Genomic DNA, 22,323 nt, shown 5'->3' with positions numbered 1-22,323 from the left:
TTTCGTAGTTCTCTTCTGGCGGCACATTTTTTTAATGCGGAATTCCAAAAATGTTTGACAACTGTTTTCATAAGCAATGATTAAGAATTCGGTAGACCAAAAGCTGTTACTATTGGGGAATTGCAGGCAACATTATTAAGAATATTTTTTATAATCCGGTCCACCCTACAACTCCAACGATCCGAACCGAAGCCGAAGACTAATGCCGTATCAGAACATGCTGTAACCCAGTGCATGTACAAAAATCTTTTTTACAGACAAGGGTGCAAAACTTTTGATATTAAACAACAGCCAAGCGACTGGCATAAGTTTATAACAAATAAGTGATAAGTTGTGTTGTCACGATAAGTTACTATCGAAAGATATTCCGAGATATTTCACACAATCCACGTATGGAATACTCGCACTTGTACAAGAAACACATTTCAACTCATGTAAGTAGAGAGGTATGTTAACTACAGTAGTCTTGAGTGGAGAGCGAAAACAAACAAGTTGTGTTTTTTGGGCATTAACAACGATTCCGTTATTAGTGAACCAAAGCATTGCATTGTACACGTCATTCTGCAACATTTCAGCGGACATTTTGTAAGAGAAATGTTTTGCCAGTAACACAGTGTCATCAGCATACTGGAACACGGAAAATTTGGAAATTGCCAAAGGAAAATCGTTAACGAAGATGTTAGACAACAATGGCGATAAAATGGACCCCTGAGGAACTCCAGCTTTCCAGAGACAGCTTAGAACTAAAAACGCCCTTATCATCAGTAATGACCACTTGAAATCTGTTGCTGAAGTAATTTTCGAGAATGTTGTAAAAAGGCCCACGAAATCCCCCAAAATACAGTTTATTAACAAGATTTGATGATTCAGGGTGTCACGCTTTCACTACATCTAAGAACAGCGCACACGTGAAAAGATTCTGATCGGATACCGAGAACAGTTCATCTGAAAATGCATCGAGCAGTGCCACAGTACCGCGCCCTGAAACAAAGCCAAAGTGCCGATCAGTCAGGCTGGAAAATCTGTTAAGAAAAGAAGACATCGTGTGGAAGAGATATTTTTCTAAGACCTGAGCAATAACAGGCCATATAGAAATCGGCCGATAGTTTTCAATATTATCTTTCTTCCCCGACTTGTGTAGTGGTAAAACAACTGCAGTTTTTAGGCATTCCGGAATGTGGTCACCTTCCAAAAAACCATCCAGTATATGCAGGATAATATCTGACAGCGCATTGATATTCCTTCTGATTGTGTGTAAAGATATTCCATCATATCCAGTGGGATTGTTACGACGGAAACTGAAAACAATTTCTTTCAGATCACCCCTCGACATTCTCGGAAGAAAAGCTGGATCGCCCTAACGACCGAGTGTTTGTGCATGGAGAGACATATCTTTGGGACGCTCTAACAAAGTGCCTGTTGAAAGCATCAGCCACTGCTGTGGGAGGTTGCTGAAAAGCACCGAAAACAGACCGTTTACTGGAACTCACTCTTCTGAGATGATTTTCCAAAGACCAAGTTTTGCTTGCATTATTTGAAGATTCTTGGACCTTATAAAAAAAGTAACGGCGTTTGGCGCCACGCAGAAGAGCGTCAACTCTATTTCTTGCCGACTTGTATTCTAATCGCAGTACTTGGTTTCTCGGATTTCTTTTGCAGCGTTTCCACAAGGTGTCTCGATACGAAATAGAAGCAACAATTTCTGTGTTCATCCAGCAGCGACTCTTTATTATCGGCTTAACTATCAGCCATGTGCAATGTAATTCAACCTTTTTCAGTTCCGTACAGAACCTTTCATGCACTTTTCCCGACGAATCTTTTTTGGTTAAGGATGCCCAGTCAAACGAAATGATAAGCTTATCAAGCTGGGATTGATTAACAATAGGAACAAGGCATTTGAGCTGCCCAGATGCAGTTTTGACTGACGGCGTTCCAGACGCGCCTGGTAGTGCAACAACAACAACAACAACAACAACAACAACAACAACAACAACAACAACAACAACAACAACAACAACAACAACAACAACAACAACAACAACAACAACAACAACAACAACAACAACAACAACAACAACAACGACGACGACGACGACGACGACGACGACGACGACGACGACTACGACGACGACGACGACGACGACGACGACAACAACAACAACAACAACAACAACGACGACGACGACGACAACAACAACAACGACAACAACGACGACAACAACAACGACGACAACAACAACAACGACGACAACAACGACAACGACGACGACAACGACAACAACAACAACGACAACGACGACAACAACGACGACGACGACGACGACGAAAAATGTAATGATCTTCTGACAGTCACCACTTTTTACAGTCCACTTCTTTATATTGAATGCTCATATTTTTACTGAATGCTCCCCAGGAATGCTTCTACTGTCGCTCTGAAGATTTGAATTATTCAGTGTACATTGCTGTGAGCAAACAAACGCATCATTTAATCACTGGGGTGGCACGATAGCTTTCACCAGGGGAAGTGACGAAGTATTGGGTTTGCTCTGACCTGGCCGTCCGTTTCATAGATAGCGGTCTGCTCGCGTTTGCTATTTTACGAATGACAGCGTCTAGCAGTATGGTGCAGGCACAGGCTATAGTGAGAGATGTTGTGACCAGGTCAAAATGCCGCTATAGTGCATGTTTGTCTCGATAAAGAAGCGGAAAATGCTTGCTTAGAGGCTACCATATTAACTTTACTTGTTTTCAGGCGCCAAATGAAGTGACACTTCTGCACGATTCTGATAAGTTGGCACTTAACGAAAGGAACAAATGAGAAGCTGACATTGGTGTCCATATAGAGAGAAAAAATAATGCAGCTGTAAATAAATACGTGATGGTTCACATACGCAAAAGCTACATAGCTGACTAAAAAAAATCTCAAAGCCGACTTCTATACGTGTGACACTTCTGAAATAGTTTTTTAGCTGCTTTAGGGATAACGAAGCTGTATTAGACGAAACGATGAAACATTTGACGAATATACGCAGCTTTTGTCGTTGCTTTGTCTTTGTAAAAAAAAAAAAAAGCTGAGTTTTGCGTGAGAAGAAAGCTACTTTAAGTTTCACCGAAGGCTGCATCGCGGTAATCAGTCTGCAGCGGAGGGTTCCTTAGGCCGACCTCCCTGTCGTTTCTTAAATGAATAGCCTTTCCCGCAGCCCACAAGGACAGCTCGCGTAAATACGTGGCTTGCGAGGCAGACTTTCTGGAGATCATGTGTAAGTTCAGGTGGCGCACTACATTCGCGAACTGCAGTGCGACAACCCAACAACTACCGGCAGATTATGTCCTGGATCGTTTGTGCAACGAGAAGCTAGCTAAAAATAGCGGACCGGCGGTTACAAAAGCGCGTGATCGAAGGAATGCTCGTGCGTTAGCGTGTTTTGTGGGACAATCTTTTTTTTTCAACTTCTGCGGGTTCTTCCGAAAAATAATAAACGAGGACTGTACTGACTACTACATTTCTGAAAGTTCTCTATAGATGGAGTGAATATGCATGCATGAAGTATGAATTTCGCACCGACCTCCGCTCAAGGACCGTTCTTGGTCATGATGATAGTTTATCTGGTGTTGAGTGCAGCGTGGCGCCAGTTTCGCGTAATAGTCGTTCGGTGGCGCCTTTCGCGAGCCTTGCAGACATCGGGATGTCGTGCAGGCTGAGCGATCGAGAGCCGCGTGCGGCCCCGTTTTCAGTGGTTTTGAGTCATGGCAAACCAAAGACAGCAATGGCGCAAGAGTTTCGAAACAGATTCATTGAGCCCGGAGGGTAGGAAGTGGTTGCACATTTGGCAAGGTTTTTGCGATCTACGGTTTTCGTCTCATTCATCATCTCTGTCTTTCCCTTGTCGTTCCCCGAAAAACTTTATCAAGGTGCAGCGCGGCGAGCAAGAGCAACGTCTCTCGGGTCGTTTCCTTCGTTGTTTACTTATTATTTATAAGCAAATAACTTCTAGCTTCTTTCTGCCCGGTGAGAGCTGTTCCATTTCTTGAGAGCGGTGATTGATGGGATCCTGCATGCGAGGGAAAGACTGAGTCGCCCTTGCAGCGGCAATGCGCTCCGTCAACGGATGCGGTCGCCAATTTGAGCAAGGCGCTTGCGTGACACGTAGATAAGAGGGATAGGAACATGCGATTCGTCTGACGTGGCGAAGGTATATATGGCTCGCGAGGCCACCAGTTTTTGACATATTCAACATCTAATACGCACTTTCTACGTCAGAAACATTACCAGCATTCGAGGTGGGTTGTCTCCTTCCTATACAAAAGAAGAGGCCGCGTAGAGTGTCATGAAAAACGTGCTACATTAGCCTCTTTCAACGACGGAGGTATATGGAGACGTCGGTAAATCCGGAAATTTTATCCATCATTGAGATGGACAGCGAGCCGGTACTACGATGGCCGAGGTGCCCTGCCGATGTAGTAAGGGGGGTCCAGTTTTTTCAACAAAATCCGTGATTTTCTTGATCAAAAAAAGTTCAACATCTTGCAGTGGTAACCAGGATGTGCTATCGGAGCGCGGTCACCGTGTTTATATCGCGTCTTCGATGCCCATGCACTCTCCTGCCAGTGCTCAAGCACGTGCCATGTAACTGCATTTTCCAACGGCAATAACGTATATCACTACCCACTACCACTACCTGCTGCGACAGTGCTTGAGATCTCGGATGCTATAAGAGTAGCCAAGCTACTCACGGACCACACCGGCAGTTATACACGTTGGCTCATGGAGGATAAGTCCTGTAAGCAGTTGATGCGATATATGCGTTTTATTGATTTCACCCGTTTTCTTTCACACCTCTTATGATTTTTCTTGTTTCTCCTAATTCTTAGCTGCCTAGACTTGCCCCAGATAACGTTTGTGCACCTGCTTCTTCGGTGGTCAATTTTGTCAGGTTTTATTGCGCTAACTGTTAAAGAAAATTAGCTCTAAGCATGACGCACACATACAAAAGGGGACGAAGACGAGCGTTAGTGTCAACTGTCTATTAGCAGGAATGGTCCGTGGATATTTAATGACACTTAGTCAATTATAAAAAAGAATGGTGATAGTGAATTTAGAAAGTTTCTTCAACTTTTTAAATTGATTGTAATGTCTTGCTTTTTATAGTCTATCGAGTTCGCCTATTGCCTTTTAAAAGATCATTGACTGTCGCATTTTTATTAGGAATACTCTACACAATTTTTTTTATTCGTTCCATTTTGAAGCGCATCTAATTGGCACCTACGTACCCCGGAACCTTTGTTACGCCAACAACTGGCAACTGGCGTCTCCCGCGAATATGCAACACTGTGCTACCGCCTACTGCTTGCTGTGGCGTTTTAGAACGCTTTTTTACCGTCTTGGAAAGGCCGATACGCCAACCTGCGACACCTGTTCTGAAGAAACGATCGAGCACCTGATGTGCACTTGCCCTCCCCCCCCCCCCCCCCCCCCCCAATACGACGTCCACTACATTCCTTTACAGACCGCACTAAGCCAACTGGACTCTAGAATATCTTCTGAATCGTAAATCATTTGGTTCCCACCACATCTGTCGATGGCACAGAAAGCTATTCGTGTGCTACTGCAGTTTTTGAGGAACACAGTCTTAAAGGGGTGGAGACATCAAAATTTTCGTTCATGCGTTTGTTGATTCAAACGTTGCGTCATGCTTCAGGGAGCACGATACACACAGCGGGATTCATATATATCCGATAAATAATTTAATAATAGCATTATTATACCGAGCGATTTCGGTTTCGGTTTCTGGGCTCCGGGGGATGCTATGACGTCACAGAGGAGGAAACGCAACATGGCTTGGTCACGTGGCCCACAAAAAATAGTGACGTAAAACTATGCTGCGTCGTCTGCACGCGCATACGCGTGCTCTGCCAGCAGAGGTCAACCACTGGCGATTCGAAGTGCATGTCGCGATTATTATAATTATTGCGAAGAGCGACAACAATGGTAAGAAAATATTGCGGCTTGTGAGAGTCGGTGATTCATTCCGAAGCGCCGTAAGCTTTAGCTTTGAAGTGAACCGGAAAAGGCCTAGCGACGATATCGGCGGCGCCGAACGATCAGAGGCGGTGAAGCTGCCGTCGATGCCAGAGTGACCACTCCTCGGTCGCTGATTGGCCGCTTTGCCGTACGGCTGCCGCACAAATGGGTCCCGGGCCCGTCCTCTCTACGGCAAGGAAATCTCGCCGTTCGCGAGCAAAACCGCCGTCGCACGGGGGCCCGCGAACGGCAAACGGCGTGCGGCGAGTTTCCGTGCCGGTAACGTGGACGGGCCGGTAACGTGGAAAAGGCCAAACGAAGGAGAGTCCGCTCCGAGGTGCCGAACTACGCGACTATGCGAGGAGAGAAGCAGACAACACGAACGCCGCATACCCTGATCCCTTTCGGAGTCGGCCGGCTAGTGTTACACTCAAAAAGGCCCGTCCGCAGGGCCACTCGCCGCACGCAGTTTTGCCGTTCGCGGGCCGGCGTGCGCCGTTCGTGTTGTCCACTTCTCTCCTCTTGTGTCCGTGTCTGCACGCCTTACCCCTTATTTGCATTAAGAAAGGATTTCTATATGCCTGTAGCTCGGTCGTAGTGGAGGCTATGCTCGGTTGCTCGGCTCAGCAGGCTCCGTAATCGGCATTTCATCGCTACTCATCATACGTCACGTTTTTGTGCTGGTGTGCTATGACGTCAATATTTTCGTTCCTCCTCTGTGATGTAGTAACTGCCACGCTAGCGATGGGTCTCGACTACGAGAAGGAGTTTTTAATGACTCTTTGGAGCTGAATTAAAATTATTTTGAAATGTTTGCAGCGTCCAATACCTTTTTCTGGGTGTCCTTGCATACGGAAGCAGCCTACAACATGCTTTTTATAGCCTCAAAATTTGGTGTCCCAACCCCTTTAAGTGACCGATTTGCGGTCCTGATGCACGCCCTACTCTGTGCGCGCATTGGTAACTCTCTTCTCTTTTTCACTTTCAATTCCCCTTACCCCTAGTGTCGGGTAGCAAACCGGATGCTTGTCTGATTGGCCGCTCTGTCCTTTTCTCTGCTTGCTTTCGCTCTCTGAAAAGACTAGTCACGCAAAATAATTTTTATTAAATTTGGCCCCCGAAGCGCTTAAGATTGTCTTTTGAATTTATAATGAAGTTATTTTTAAAACTCGGAAGAGTGAGTTGATAAAGATTTTGTGCGTTTTAAAGGCTTCCATTGATGTGTGAACAAGCCACAGCCAGTTTACAGGGGCCCAAAATGGTTTTCCGTCGTACGATTAATACACAGACGCATGTCAGAGCACATAATTTATTTCAGAAATAGGAGACGCTGCGACAAGAAGTTAGGGATGGTCGCTCCTATCCTACCTCATCCTTTCCGATGCCACTGCCTATGAAAGAAAAACATCATCATACTTACTTCTCCCGCAACCAAGTTAACTGCCGACATGATGCTAGTACGTGCAATATTGCATTATGCATACAAGGTGTCTATGACCCATACGTCGAGGTACGTCATGTATATTTGGAGAGTGCGCAAGGAAAGCATGGCGCTTCATTTGCTAGATTTATGGTGTAAGCTAGATGTTGTTTAACACCGTTAAAAGAAAAAGAAAGTCGCTTTAGCCGACTTCGCCGAATTCAGCAGAGGTTAAACCCAATTTTCTTCTGTATCATAGAAAACCTGGTCTTGGTCAAACGGTGCTATGTAAATGAACCCACGTTAAGGATAGTGCCGAATGAGCATGGAAGACATGTGACTGAATTACGATGCCAGAAGGCATTGAGAATTTGTTTTTCCTTTTCTTTTTTTGCGAATGGCGCGACGAGTGGTATCAACACCCTGACTGTGCTGTAGCAGTTAGTTGAGAGGAGTTCCTGTCCAGATCTCCTGAATACTGTTGTAGATGGCACCAGAAGTGGTACTTTACGTGTAATGGGCTAGCATTAAAATGGTTTTTATTGCTGTTTGCGTACGTGCTTGTTACAACGCAAAACACAGCCGAATGTCTTAGTGTGTTGCTTTCACACTGTGTATGCAACAGTGCGTGCGTGCGTGCGTGTGTGTGTGTGTGTGTGTGTGTGTGTGTGTGTGTGTGCGCGCGTGTGTGCGTGTGTGCGGGCGTGTGTGTGCGTGTGTGTGTGCGTGTGTGCGTGTGTGTGCGTGTGTGTGCGTGTGTGCGTGTGTGTGCGTGTGTGCGTGTGTGCGTGCGTGTGTGTGTGTGTGCGCGTGTGTGCGTGTGTGCGTGTGTGCGTGTGTGCGTGTGTGTGTGTGTGCGTGTGTGTGCATGTGTGCGTGTGTGCGTGTGTGTGTGTGCGTGTGTGTGCGTGTGTGCGTGTGTGTGCGTGTGTGTGCGTGTGTGTGTGTGTGTGTGCGTGTGTGCGTGTGTGTGCGTGTCTGTGCGTGTGTGTGCGTGTGTGTGTGTGTGTGTGTGTGTGTGTGTGTGTGTGTGTGTGTGTTGCTTGAGTGACGCAAGGGAGATGAGAAAAAAAAATAAGGTAGAAAATTTTCTAGCAGCTTCAGCGTAGACATGTGCGTGACATGAGCAAGAAAAAAAGAAAATGGTAGCGAAAAATTGAAAATCGTACCATTCGACTAAGAGAAGTTCCGCGTCTTCGGAAGTGGGCCAGACTGCAAGATACGTGCTAAACTGCGCGACACTGTTCCTAGCGCACTGTCGTGTTAACGAATGATTAACCCTTCTCCTGAATCTTTCATCGTTATGTTGCTTATGTTTCGCAGCATCGGCGTATGGCAGGACTACCATAATCTCACCTGGTACGGCGCCTGCACATTCTGCCTTTTTATTCTCTTTCTCTGCTCTGTCTAGCAGCAAAGATATTGCGACCCCGTCATCGGGCAAATACTTCCTAACATCGTAGGTTGGATTGTGGACGAAAGGAACCTAATTTGCCGTGAGACTAAAAGCTATTCTCTTGGTGCAGGCACTTGCAAAAAAGGTTGCTGTCTGGTGTAAGTGTAATAGAATCACAGCACCACCGGGAGCACGTGTGCTCTTTGTCTACGTATAGCTTACGGCTCTTGACATGGATGTCGTAACTTCAGCAAAGTTAGTGTAGTTCTAAAGCTCTTTCTTTTGCTGTCCTAATGCTTTTTTTTTCGCCCCTGGTTGCGCCTTAACTTCGCGGAATGAGGCATCGAGCTTTCTAAACACAAAGGATTTGGGACCTCTTTTTGTATAATAACATCCTGCGATCTTTCTTCTCATCGCAATAAAATCGATTCTGATTCTGATTGTGACTGCGAAGCGTCTGTTGCTGTAGTCGCTGCAAATTAGCAGAGAATACGCGAGGGCTTCGTTTCAGTGGCACGTGTGGATGAGTGCGTGCTTGAACGTATTACATCAAACATTATGATCAGTCGACGCTGAATATGGAGGCATACATTGCCATGTTTGACAAGGAGAGAAGAGTGCCCAGCTGCTACCCGATTGCACTAACTATGAATGATTGAGTACCTGCTCGAATGTTGTATTTTCTATATGCCTTTTTTATATGCTATCCCTAGTTGGTACTCGACTTGTAAATTCAGCGTGCTCTACGGTGATGTCCTCCAAGCTGAAAGCTCCTGAGAGCCTCATATATTTACAAATAGAGAGCGGAAACTTGAGGGTTTCACTCGCAGCGTTACATGCATCCAGAACGATGAAATGTTAGTTGTATTATTACAACACCGGTGCCTCTGTGACTGCGTTCTGAGATTAACGTGAGAGCCGCCCAGAGGGGTACATGAGAAGTTCGCCGTAGCTTTACTTGTATGATGCAAGGGGTGCTGTCGATACTATCAATAAATGTTGCAGGACTGGCTACAGGTTTTGTTGCAATCCTTCAGATGCGGCAAGACGCTGGAGCCGTCAGGCATTCGAAGATTTGTTGTGCTAGGTGTAGGCTGTTCCTCCTCAATCCGGCTTAGGTGCCGAGTAAATGCGCAAATAAATTTACCACTCTAAAGTGACGCTACACTAAATAAATAAATAAATAAATAAATAAATAAATAAATAAATAAATAAATAAATAAATAAAATGTTTACTTTAGCGCCCAGGAACAGCTACAGAGCATTTGTACTGGTCGACTTGAAAAGTAATATACATGACATGATGTATATGCGATAGACAAAACTCTAAAATATGTAAATACATGCAGAATACTTATTACATGTTTTTTAAGCCGAGTCATAGGATATTGACTACTGTAGCAAGGCTGCAAAGAAAACACGGAATGCTGCCTGGTATACTTTTGCGGCACGTAAAATTGTACATGTTCAAGAAGCTTTGGTCAATGTATAGTGCCATAAGCCACCTTGTACACTGTTAAAACGGTTGCACCCTTTGGGGTGTGTATTTGTCCCACAACAATAATCGTCATCTGCCTTGCTGGCGTTTCCTTTCTTGAAAACTCGGATCTGGCTACTTTCCTGTCGAGAATGCTGCGTCACACTGATAACGCGCATGCCGTTCGTGACTAGGAAGTACCGGGCTCGCAGCGTTAAAGAAAGGAAACGCGGGCAAGACAGGTGACGATTATTGTTGTGGGACAAGATACGCCCCAAAGGGTGTAAATTTTTCTAAGAGTGTAAAGGGACAAAAGGTCTGATTAAATGCGTGTTTGTTTATGAAGTGCAAATTGAGGTACATCTGAGAGGACTGGACCATTGTCCCAAGTAGGGCAAAAGTGGTGCTTGAAAATAGGCAAATTTATTCTGGATGCATTCAGTGAGGTAAGAATTAAATTTGCACGTTCCGCCCCAAACTAGAGAGGCATACTCTAGTAGTGAAATACGCACAGCAGAATACAATTTCAGAAAGGCAGCAGGGGAGTTAAATTTGTATGATATCCTACGAGCAATGCAAAGAGCGCAACGGGTGCGCTGTTTCACATGTCTAGCGTACGAGAAGCATTGCGTTTTGTCAAGTATACACCAATAGCTTTCGTTTCATTGACCATGCATGGGTAATGAAGCATCCAAAAGGGTGCATGAAAATTGAACATGGTGTGTTTTTTAGCGTATAACTTAATATACCATAGTTTTCGGAACGTTTAAGAGCAGCTTATTGTCTCTGATCCACTTTGGGAGTAAATAAAAAGAAACGTCTTTTTGAAATTCAATGCTGTCGTGAACACTGTCTACAGCCTTAAATATATACAAGTCGTCAGCATATAGAAAGTATGTAGAGCGTTGAGTTGCTGACGAAATGCTACTTACAAAATATAATAAGAGAGTCAAGAACGGATCCTCGGAGAACACCGCTAGTGATCGCATAGTAAGCAGAGCTTTCTGTCCATTAATGCTAATGAAACAAGATATTGTCACGTGGTAGTAACGTATAAAGAACACAGTAGCAATACTGCGAAAGACAAAACTAACTTTTATTGGGCGAACCTGTGCCAACAAAAACAGGCTACCCTTAAAGAACGGCGACAACAGCGAACACTGATCGGCGGGCCAAGCGCGTCGGCTTTTATACATCAGGGCCGGTATCTTGTAGCGATGCCTTTTCCGATTCTATGCTTTTTCAGGCATTTCGCGCTTGGCCAGTGGTCAGAGCGACGGTCTGCCCACATTATCAACGGGATCAGGCGGCCGTGTGTGGTGGATGATAAGAATAGCATAGAATAAGGCATAAGGCATCGCTACAAAATAGCGGCCCAGTAGTCGAATGTTCCAGAGTAATCGGTGGAACCCGCGTGTCTTCCACAAAGTTCTACACTATTGGCATCGCGCGTGCATGCAATCAGATTACACAAGGTTCGGTGACAGAAATCGACTTCCGATACATGCGGGCGCGTCCTACGCTCTGCGATAACATTTGTTGGGCGGTGAAACGTGGTCGCCCGACAAGATAAACAAGTAGCGTGTCAATATATTGCTTAGATAATTAGATAACGGGGTGGTCATGGAAGAAGGTATGTCAATTTGCATGAGCGTTGTAAAGATGCACCCATGGCAACCTACATCAAATGCTTTACTTAGGTTAAAGTAAACAGCTGTCTAATTGGCCTCTAGTATGTACAACACTGGAAGCATGGGTCAAAAATGTAACCAAGCTCGTTATTGTGGAGCGCCCTAATACAAAGCCATGCTGTTCATCTATTAGTGTTATTAGCACTTAACTAATAATAATAATAATAATAATAATAATAATAATAATAATAATAATAATAATAATAAAATGTGCCTATTAAAGTGCCCAGGAACAACCTCGAGGGTTTTGGTGCTGGCACACTCGGCAAAACAATGCACAGGAAAAACAATGCAAGCTCACCCACACACACACACATACGCACGCGTGCACACATACAAAAAGGAATAATTTCGAGAACACAGATTTTAAAAGAGCATAAAATCTGTACACGAAGAGAATACAAAGCAAAAGGGGAGAGATAGAATAAAGGATCACAGAATGACAGAACAGACAACAAATATGAGAGATTTTGTTCAGTTAGTGAAATAACTCTGCAATTCCTTTCCTTTCAGAAAAATATTAAAATTAGGCATGAAGGTATCCAGCCACTTTGAATGGGCATTATACTATGTCGCCTTAGTATTTACTAAGGTAATCGCAAATAGAATCGGGAACACCTTAGACTTCTGTCAACCAAAGGACCAGGCAGGATTCCGTAAAGGCTACTCAACAATAGACCATATTCGCACTATCAATCAGGTGATAGAGAAAAGTGCGGAATATAACCAACCCTTATGTATAGCTTTCATTGACTATGAGAAAGCGTTTGATTCAGTCGAAACCTCAGCAGTCATGGAAGCATCACGGAATCACGGTGTGGACGAGCCATATGTAAAAATACTTAAACATATCTATAGCGGCTCCACAGCCACCGTAGTCCTCCATAAAGAAAGCAACAAAATCCCAATAAAGAAAGGCGTCAGGCAGGGAGATACGATTTCTTCAATGCTATTCAGAGCGTGTTTACAGGAGGTATTCAGAGACCTGGATTGGGAAGAATTGGGGATAAATGTTAACGGAGAATACCTTAGTAACTTGCGATTCGCTGATGATATTGCCTTGCTTAGTAACTCAGGGGACCAATTGCAATGCATGCATTTAACAGACTCGGAAGAGAACAGCAGTTTACGATAGGTAGCGAGGCACTGGAAGTGGTAAGGGAATACATCTACTTAGGGCAGGTAGTGACGGCGGATCCGGATCATTAGACGGAAATAATCAGAAGAATAAGAATGGGCTGGGGTGCATTTAGCAGGCATTCTCAGATCATGAACAGCAGGTGGCCATTATCCCTCACGAGAAAAGTGTATAATAGCTGTGTCTTACCAGTACTCACCTACGGGGCTGAAACCTGGAGGCTTACGAAAAGGGTTCTACTTAAATTGAGAACTACGCAACGAGCTATGGAAAGAAGAATGATGGGTGTAACGTTAAGCGATAAGAAAAGAGCAGATTGGGTGAGGGAACAAACGCGAGTTAATGACATCTTAGTTGAAATCGAGAAAAAGAAATGGGCATGGGCAGGACATGTAATGAGGAGGGAAGATAACCGATGGTCATTAAGGGTTACGGACTGGATTCCAAGGGAAGGGAAGCGTAGCAGGGGCGGCAGAAAGTTAGGTGGGCGGATGAGATTAAGAAGTTTGCAGGGACGACATGGCCACAATTAGTACATGACCGGGGTAGTTGGAGAAGTATGGGAGAGGCCTTTGCCTTGCAGTGGGCGTAATCAGGCTGATGATGATGATGATGACATTCAATACTTTTTTTTTTACTCTTAACCTTCTTTTGTTTGCTTTTTTGAATTTATCATGTGTTCACCAAGGTGACTTTCGCTCTATGATCGCTATGATATACGGCCAGTGGCTCTGTGGTGACACTGGAAAGGTTCTTGACCAATGTGAGGTCTACACACGACCGATGACGCCGTCGTGGCCACACTGATGTTCGCGTAACATTGAATCCCGAACCTTTCCAAGAGAAACGCCACGAACAACTTTCCGTCTCGCCCAGACACGTCGATGTTGAAATCACCCACAATTACCATAGCAGCGGAGTCGGCAGGGGCGATACAACCAAAGGTGCATACGTTTGGCGTTTGCCGCACGATCTTTGTCCGTATTACGTGCCGCCCGCCGTCGCCGCGCGAATTCCCGATTCTCTTCACGACGGTGTCCTTCGTAGGCACGCTGTTCTTCTGCAGCCCTCACCGCACGCGGGCTACCCATTGTACGGGTGGAACTGAGATAAGGTTACACGGCTTGGTTATAGAGCTTGTGACGTCGAACAGCAATCCGTGCTAAGCAGTGTCCATTCCGGTTTTACTTTTTTATTATGATGCTTTTAATAACAATACGTTTTGATACCTATCGCGATTAAACGCAGCTGGGGCATTGCCGGCGATAAGCTTTTGCTTTATGCTTTACCTGTTTTAGCTCTGGGACGGCCGCCATCTTTCTTGCCTACGCACACAAACCACCAGAACCTAGCGTATAACAAGCTCCGCTTTAAAACTTGCGGCCAGCACCTACTGGGCGAGGTCTTTTTTGCCTCAATTCTGCGCACAGGCACTCTCCGTGCGCCATATTTTGTACAGGGACGGGGAACCGATGTGATGCCACAGCCAATACACTACGGTCACTCGCACTCCTACGGCCAGATATGACGAGGCTCGCTTTTGAGAGATCCCACGCGCACTGATGGCGCACATGACTTGCCCACTGAACGGTCGTATGGGGCCCCTCTCATGAGCACCACTGCCCGCACACAAGTTGTGGCTCAAATGTCGCTCGCTTAAATTCACACGACTCACTTGCACACCACTGGGCTCAAAGAGCATGGTGCATATTGACAAACATTCGCTTAACGTAGCGGCGTTTCCTCTTTTGCTGGCGTTCGGGAGCCCGCCATTCGTTATTGCGATTTGCGGGCTAACAAGACAATCGTTGTGACGCCAGCGAATCGCCACGGATGCCACTTACGCAAGAGAATAGACAGCTTTAGTTGGGCGTCCACAACCCGCCACGTACGCAGCAGCGTGCGAGGACGTGCGTAGTGCTTTAACTGGCCGGACGCAAAAGTTGAGAAGGGGGATTGCTGACTTGCACGCGCAGGAGCCAGTAGCGTGCTACTCAGGAGGTTAAAACGATACTGGAACCTCCTTGGTGCTACTCGGCGCCGTCGTATGCCAGCTTCTGAAACTGTGTAGCCAATATCAGTCGCCACGAAGTCAAAAAGTCAAACCACAAGCGGGAGTCATGTCTTCGGCAAAAGCGATATCGAAAAATGCGCTCTCGTGGACACGCGAGAACACGCGAGAACGTCCCGAAAACCCGCAGAGCCCGCAGCGAACGCTACGCAGGCTTTGAAAAGCTGCGGGCGCATGCAAGAGACCGTGCGTGCTCCTGAGTACTGCGCTTTCGCACTGTCGCCTCCGCAGGCTTCCTGCGTACGCAGAGCTGTTGCGGACGCCCAAATAAACTGCCTAATATTTGTGAATAGTGCGTACTTTCAGTTCACTATCTCACCTGCTTATGAGAAGACAGTACTCTTCGGCAGTCAAATATCGGGGATACTTTCACTTTTGCGGTATTCGGCATGACTATCGTCGGACGCATCAACGTGTTAACGAGCGGCGGCATTCTTGGCACAATGCCAAGCACGCTATCTTATCGCACTGACGTGATGCCAGGAACGCTGTCTCCGATTTTAACGCATCCGATGTTAGCCGCGCGAAATATTGCAATAGGGAAAGTATCTTCGAAAGTGATTGTACGAGAATGCCACTTCGGGGTCTTAGATAACGTGATTAACTTCTCATGCTGTTCCTTTCCGTGCTCCGTATGCATGGCGCGAACGGTGCGCCGCCTACGTTTTCACCGGTATCGGCCGTTCGTGAACGGCGGTCTATTAAAAAGGAACAGAATTAAAAGGATGCCGCCCTTACCAACACCAGGTGTACACAGCGCGAGAGAAACCCATCGGCAGTGCGTCTGTCACTTCCACCGTCTTCTTACAGCGGCAGCGCGCAGGGAAAGAAGGCAATAAAAATGAAACGGAATTCGCCTATGTGCTGCGCTTTTGACAGGTGTCACGGCAAACAGATGGGCTTTTTTGGAATTTCCACGCACTTCTTTTAGGAAAAAAAACAACGAAAACATAAGAGATGGTAATTTTACCCGCTGCGGTGGCATCAGTGGCTATGGTGTACTGCTAGCGAGCGTGAGGTTGCGGATTCAATTCCCATGTCGTGTCGGCCGAATTCCGATGGAGGCAGAATGCAAAAGCCCTCGCGTGCTGTGCTTTGGGCACACGTTAAAGAATCCCATGTGGTCGATATAAATCAGGAGCGTGCCACTACGGCGTCCCTCATGACCCAGTATGCAGCTTATGGACATTGAATCCCACAATATAGTATAAGATGAGAAATTACTTAATGGGCAGTTCTCTAGAGTATTTAAAGCTTAATTATTAGCTGATTTACCCCATCTTAAAGCATGAGCAGGTTGTTAAAGTAATGTAACTAATCACCCTATAACATGAAATACAAAGTCTATTTAGGATGGAGTAGAACAAACTTTTAGTTCTGAATGTGCATAGGCATACACACTGACAAAAGACCGCCCGTGTGCGACGTCGCACCTGTTGGTTTCTTTATTCGATCCGCCGTCGTGGCGTAGTGTCCTTGGTGTTGCGCCAGTTGCGCTGCTAAGCCCGAGGTGCGAAATCAAATAGCAACCGCGGCGACCACATTTCCATGGGAGCAAAATTCAAGAACGCCCATGCATTGAGTGCACGTTAAAGAACCCCAGGGGGTCAAAATTAATCCGGAGTAGCCGGCTGCGGCATGCCTTATAATCATATAATAACTTTGGCACGTAAAACGGCAGAATTCACTTTCACAGACTGAGAATGAGAGAAATTGAGAGAGAGAGAGAGAGAGAGAAAGAGAGAGAGAGAGAGCTAATTAACAGGTCTTTCGCGTATATAAAAGTTAAACATATGTGACTCGTTCGCATTTTTATTGTATGCATATAAATTTAGTTTCTTATTATTTTTCTTGTCGCACTGTCAGTAATGTACACGAGTATATAACTCGAACGTGCCATTTACGTATATTTGATTTTTGTAAAATGTTGTTTGAAGAGGGTGAATTGCCATTATAATGATTAATTTCTTGAGACACAATCTACCTCATTGTTATGGGTCGATTCGGTGTTTGCGCACTCTATGTAAGCAGAGGAAAGAAAAAAAATTTAAGCAATCAATGAAAGAGTCTTGCTCACTTCTTAAGCTCTCGCTCTCTCAGTTCTAACACTATTACTGTCGGTCGCAATGTCCAAATGCCCCCAAGGAGCGAAGCACTGCGTTCGGGTGCTTGTCGAGCAACTTCAACACGTTGGCTTGTTCGTTTAGACTGCAGCATATATGTAGGTTGCTTTGCTAACTCTCCCATTTAGCGATGTGAAGGCATGCCCTCACAAATAACCGAGGCGTTCTTGCGCAGCCGGGTATTTTCTTCGCGCATGAGTTACAGCGCTGGGCATCGTGATCAGCTGTTTCGAAACACGTGGTGCTTTCGCTACGCCTTGATTGCACTTTCTCGGAGAGCTGTGCAGTCCCTGTTACTATAATTTGTTCGGCATGTTGCGACACAAAGTCAGCTACTGTAAATTCTGAAGCTGATTACACAAAACTTATCTTGCGGAGGCGGCAATCATGACGTAGCGCGTTCGTGTCCTCCATGCCACACGTTACAGTATACATAATGAATGTGCAATGCAGTCGTATTGTTATTGAAACAAAGAAGCGGGAGTTGGCACGTTTCATTTCATTTTGCTTCTTACACACACAACAATCACGGCATTAGAATCAAGGCTGGTAAAGTGAGTCTTCAAGGAAAAATGACTGATGTGAAAGGAATTGTGTGTGTCATGGGATGTAAAAAGGACATAGCGCGGAGCAGGCTGCAGGACCCACGTTGAGCGAGCGAGTGGATGACCATTCGGGATGCACAAAAGTTCGACGAGTACAGCACAACAAGGATGAAGAAAAGGTGACGCTGTGGAAGGCAAGGTTTCAGCATCGTGAGCACTCTGTAACCCTCGACGAGTTTCGCGTAGTCGTAGTTAGCAGCGCAAGAGTCATACCGATACACTGCTGCATCTCGTCCATCCTTCTGCTTGTTTTTTCAAACTGTGCACTTCTTTCCGTGATGACCACTTCTGTATGTATGAGTCAGCATGCGCATGTGCACGGTAAGAGCGCTTCTGCAGGTGGTGCAGTGCTGCTGCTGATGACAGTAGCGGATCGTTATGCTAAACTAAGGAGCTTTTAAAACTTCCTTGGCTAGAATCGGAGATATTACGACAACACTCGAACACTGTGTGAGTGTTACTATAACACTAAAGACATGAGGATGTCACAGCACCATTAACGGCACCCGATGTCCTCGCAACACACTTTGTTGTGCACAACCTCAGCAGATGTTGCAGCTAGCGCTCCACGACCTGCAAGCTAAACGTCTCAAGATAGCGGTTACATGGTAATGGTAATACGCTTTAAACGTCAGGCCAAAACTTCTATGTTCCGCTGTCGTTGGAATCGCGCTTTCCTGGGCGTTTCAGATTTAATTTCTTGCGCGATATGTGCAGTGATTTGGCTAGAGAGAGAAAATGAAGCTCATACAGACTAATAGAATCAATCAATCAATCAATCAATCAATCAATCAATCAATCAATCAATCAATCAATCAATCAATCAATCAATCAATCAATCAATCAAATGAACGAATGAACAAGCAAGCAATCAAAAGCAAACAAATGTCGACAGCTGCAACAAAATACTGCAAAGAGGCAAGTGTACACAACCAGTGTACACGCCAAGTGTACACTGATGTACAAACAAATGTACACGCCTAACTACGTTCAGCTTCAGCGGACTGCAGAAATGTTTATCACTTCACTTTGCCAGAGAGTCAACCACTTCCAATCTAGAGCACGGTTGGCACGACAGGTGATGGCATTCGCTTCTTTCGCCGTTCCATTGATCCAGGGCAATACAGACCAGCCATCCTGGTCGTAACCAGAGCCCCTAGGCGCGCAATGTCAGCAACCGCAGTGCAGCGCCAACGTAGTCTGTAGCATCGTAACATCGCGAAGTTGTGGTAAGCACTTATATTGGTCATAGCTTCGTGAGATAGTACTTTCGTCGGCACGGGGAGGCTTACTCCCGCACGTTTCGTTCCTGCTTTGATTTCCTTTTACTTCTCTTTTCTTTTTTCTCACCCCGTAAACTGACCAATCGATGAAGTGAAGCCCATATACGCTGTGTACGTTGCGGCACCATACAGTGAGCTGCGCCGGCTTTTAGACTTGGCGGTAAGAAGTGAAGCGTCGTCAAGGGTCCGATCCGGGACCTCGCGGCGCGGAGATTGCGAGCTTGCGTACAATAACGGTAGCCTCTTCCGCTTGATGAGTCTGAGCCAAGTCGCTGACCGCCGCGGCGGCGCACGCAGGCTTACGCAAACTGCTGGGCGAATGCGTGTATTTCAAGTTTTAGAGTCACATAGGGTGGTACACATGCGGCGGCGCAGTTCCTTGACAGTTTCACCCCTGTTGAGTTCGGGAATGCGGTCGCGTAAAGTTCGGCACCAGAGGGGGTGCCATTCGTGCCTATTCTGTTGTTGTATGGGAGCGACAGCCGGGGCCAGGGATGGTGCTCTTGTGAATAACTTTTTTATAAGTTTCGATGCTCGCGAATTTTTCTCGACTGTTTATCACGAACCAGCCAACTACATGATGGGTAAAGGACATTCCTAAATGTCTTGAAGAAGTCTGGGGCAGAAGGGAAGAAGGTTGGAGGAGGGGGTCATCGCACAAAACACACAGGACAAAGAACGGAGAGCGAGCGAGACAAACCTTACTGAACTTCAAATATCGTATTTAATGGCGAAGGTTATGCAGGAAGACGCTGAACAAATAATTACGCTAGATATATGACCGAATGAGTGGGTGGGACGAGGCTATTGGCGGTATTACGCAAACCTTTAGCTCAAATAGCGGTTGTTCAAGAAAAACGTTAATTCCGCAGACGTCTCACGTCTGCGAAAACCGACCGTCTGCACCAAATCTGATCTCAAATATCATCATCATCATGACGATGATGATGATGATCATCAGCCTGGTTACGCCCACTGCAGGGCAAAGGCTTCTCCCATATTTCTCCAACTACCCCGGTCATGTACTAATTGTGGCCATGTAGTCCCGGCAAGCTTCTTAATCTCATCCACCCACCTAACTTTCTGCCGTCCCCTGCTACGCTTCCCTTCCCTTGGAATCCAGTCTGCAACCCTTCATGACCATCGGTTATCTTCCCTCCTCATTACATGTCCCGCCCATGCCCCATTTCTTTTTGTTGATTTCAACTAAGATGTCATTAACTCGCGTTTGCACCCTCCCCCCAATCTGCTCTTTTCTTATCCCTTAATGTTACACCCATCATTCTTCTTTCCGTAGCTCGTTGCATCGTCCTCAATTTAAGTAGAACACTTTTCCTAAGCCTCCAGGTTTCTGCCCCGTACGTGAGTACTGGTAAGACAAAGCTGTTATACACTTTTCTCTTGAGGGATAATGGCAACCTACTGTTCATGATCTGAGAATGCCTGCCAAACGCAGCCCATTCTTATTCTTCTGATTGTTTCAGTCTCATGATCCGGATCCGCAGTCATTACTTGTCCTAAGTAGATGTATTCCCTTACCACTTCCAGTGCCTCACTACCTATCGTAAAGTGCTGTTCTCTTCCGAGACTGTTAAACATTACTTTAGTTTTCCGCAGATTAATTTTAAGACCCGCCCTTGTGCTTTGCCGCTCCAGGTCAGTGAGAATGCATTGCAATTGGTCCCCTGAGTTACTAAGCAAGGCAATATCATCAGCGAATCGCAAGTTACTTGGGTATTCTCCATTAACGCTTATCCCCAATTATTCCAAATCCAGGCCTCTGAATACCTCCTGTAAACACGCTGTGAATAGTATTGGAGAGATCGTATCTCCCTGCCTGACGCCTTTCTTTATTGGGATTTTGTTGCTTTCTTTATGGAGGACTACGGTGGCTGTGGAGCCGCTATAGATATGTTTAGGTATTTTTATATATGGCTCGTCCACACCCTGATTCCGTGATGCTTCCATGACTGCTGAGGTTTCGGCTGAATCAAACGCTTTCTCATAATCAATGAAAGATATATATAAGGGTTGGTTATATTCCGCACATTTCTCTATCACCTGGTTGATAGTGTGAATATGGTCTATTGTTGAGTAGCCTTTACGGAATCCTGCCTGGTCCTTTGGTGGACAGAAGTCTGAGGTGTTCCCGATTCTATTTGCGATTACCTTAGTAAATACTTTGTAAGCAACAGACAGTAAGCTGATCGGTCTATCATTTTTCAAGCCTTTGTAGTCCCCCTTCTTATGGATTAGGATTATGTTAGCGTTCTTGCAAGATTCCGGTACGCTCGAAGTCATGAGGCATTGCGTATACAGGGTGGCCAGTTTTTCTCGAACAATCTGCCCACCACCCTTCAACAAATCTGCTGTTACCTGATTCTCCCCAGCTGCCTTCCCCCTTTGAATATCTCCCAAGGCTTTCTTTGCTTCTTCCGGCGTTACTTGTGGGTTTTCAAATTCCTCTAGAATATTCTTTTTTCCGTTATCGTCGTTGGTGCCACTGGTACTGTATAAATCTCTATAGAACTCCTCAGCCACTTGAACTATCTCACCCATATTAGTAATGATATTGCCGGCTTTGTCTCTAAACACATATATCTGATTCTTGCCTATTCCTAGTTTCTTCTTTGCTGCTTTTAGGCTTCCTCCGTTCCTGGGAGCATGTTCAATTCTATCCATATTATACTTCCTTATGTCAGCTGTCTTACGCTTGTTAATTAACTTGGAAAGGTCTGCCAGTTCTATTCTAGCTGTAGGGTTAGAGGCTTTCATACATTGGCATTTCTTGATCAGATCTTTCGTCTCCTGCGATAGCTTACTTGCATCCTGTCTAACGGAGTTACCACCGACTTCTATTGCACACTACTTAATGATGTCCGTAAGATTGTCGTTCATGTCTTCAACGCTATGGTCCTCTTCCTGAGTTAAAGCCGAATACCTATTCTGTAGCTTGATCCGGAATTCCTCCATTTTCCCTCTTACCGCTAACTCATTGATCGGCTTTTTATGTACCAGTCTCTTCCGTTCCCTCCTCAAGTCTAGGCTAATTCGAGTTCTTACCATCCTATGGTCACTACAGCGCACCTTGCCGAGC

At 45.6% G+C, this 22,323-nt stretch overlaps 1 protein-coding gene across 1 annotated transcript in view; it reads left to right on the top strand.

Moving 5' to 3' along the window:
* The window catches only part of LOC142581575 (frequenin-2-like), a 331,934-nt gene that overhangs the window by 34,532 nt on the left and 275,079 nt on the right, over window positions 1-22,323 (top strand). The window lies entirely within an intron of this gene.

The sequence above is a fragment of the Dermacentor variabilis genome, chromosome 1, assembly GCF_050947875.1.
Source record: "Dermacentor variabilis isolate Ectoservices chromosome 1, ASM5094787v1, whole genome shotgun sequence".
NCBI lineage: Eukaryota > Metazoa > Arthropoda > Arachnida > Ixodida > Ixodidae > Dermacentor > Dermacentor variabilis.
This window is presented reverse-complemented; position numbering and strand designations above follow the sequence as displayed.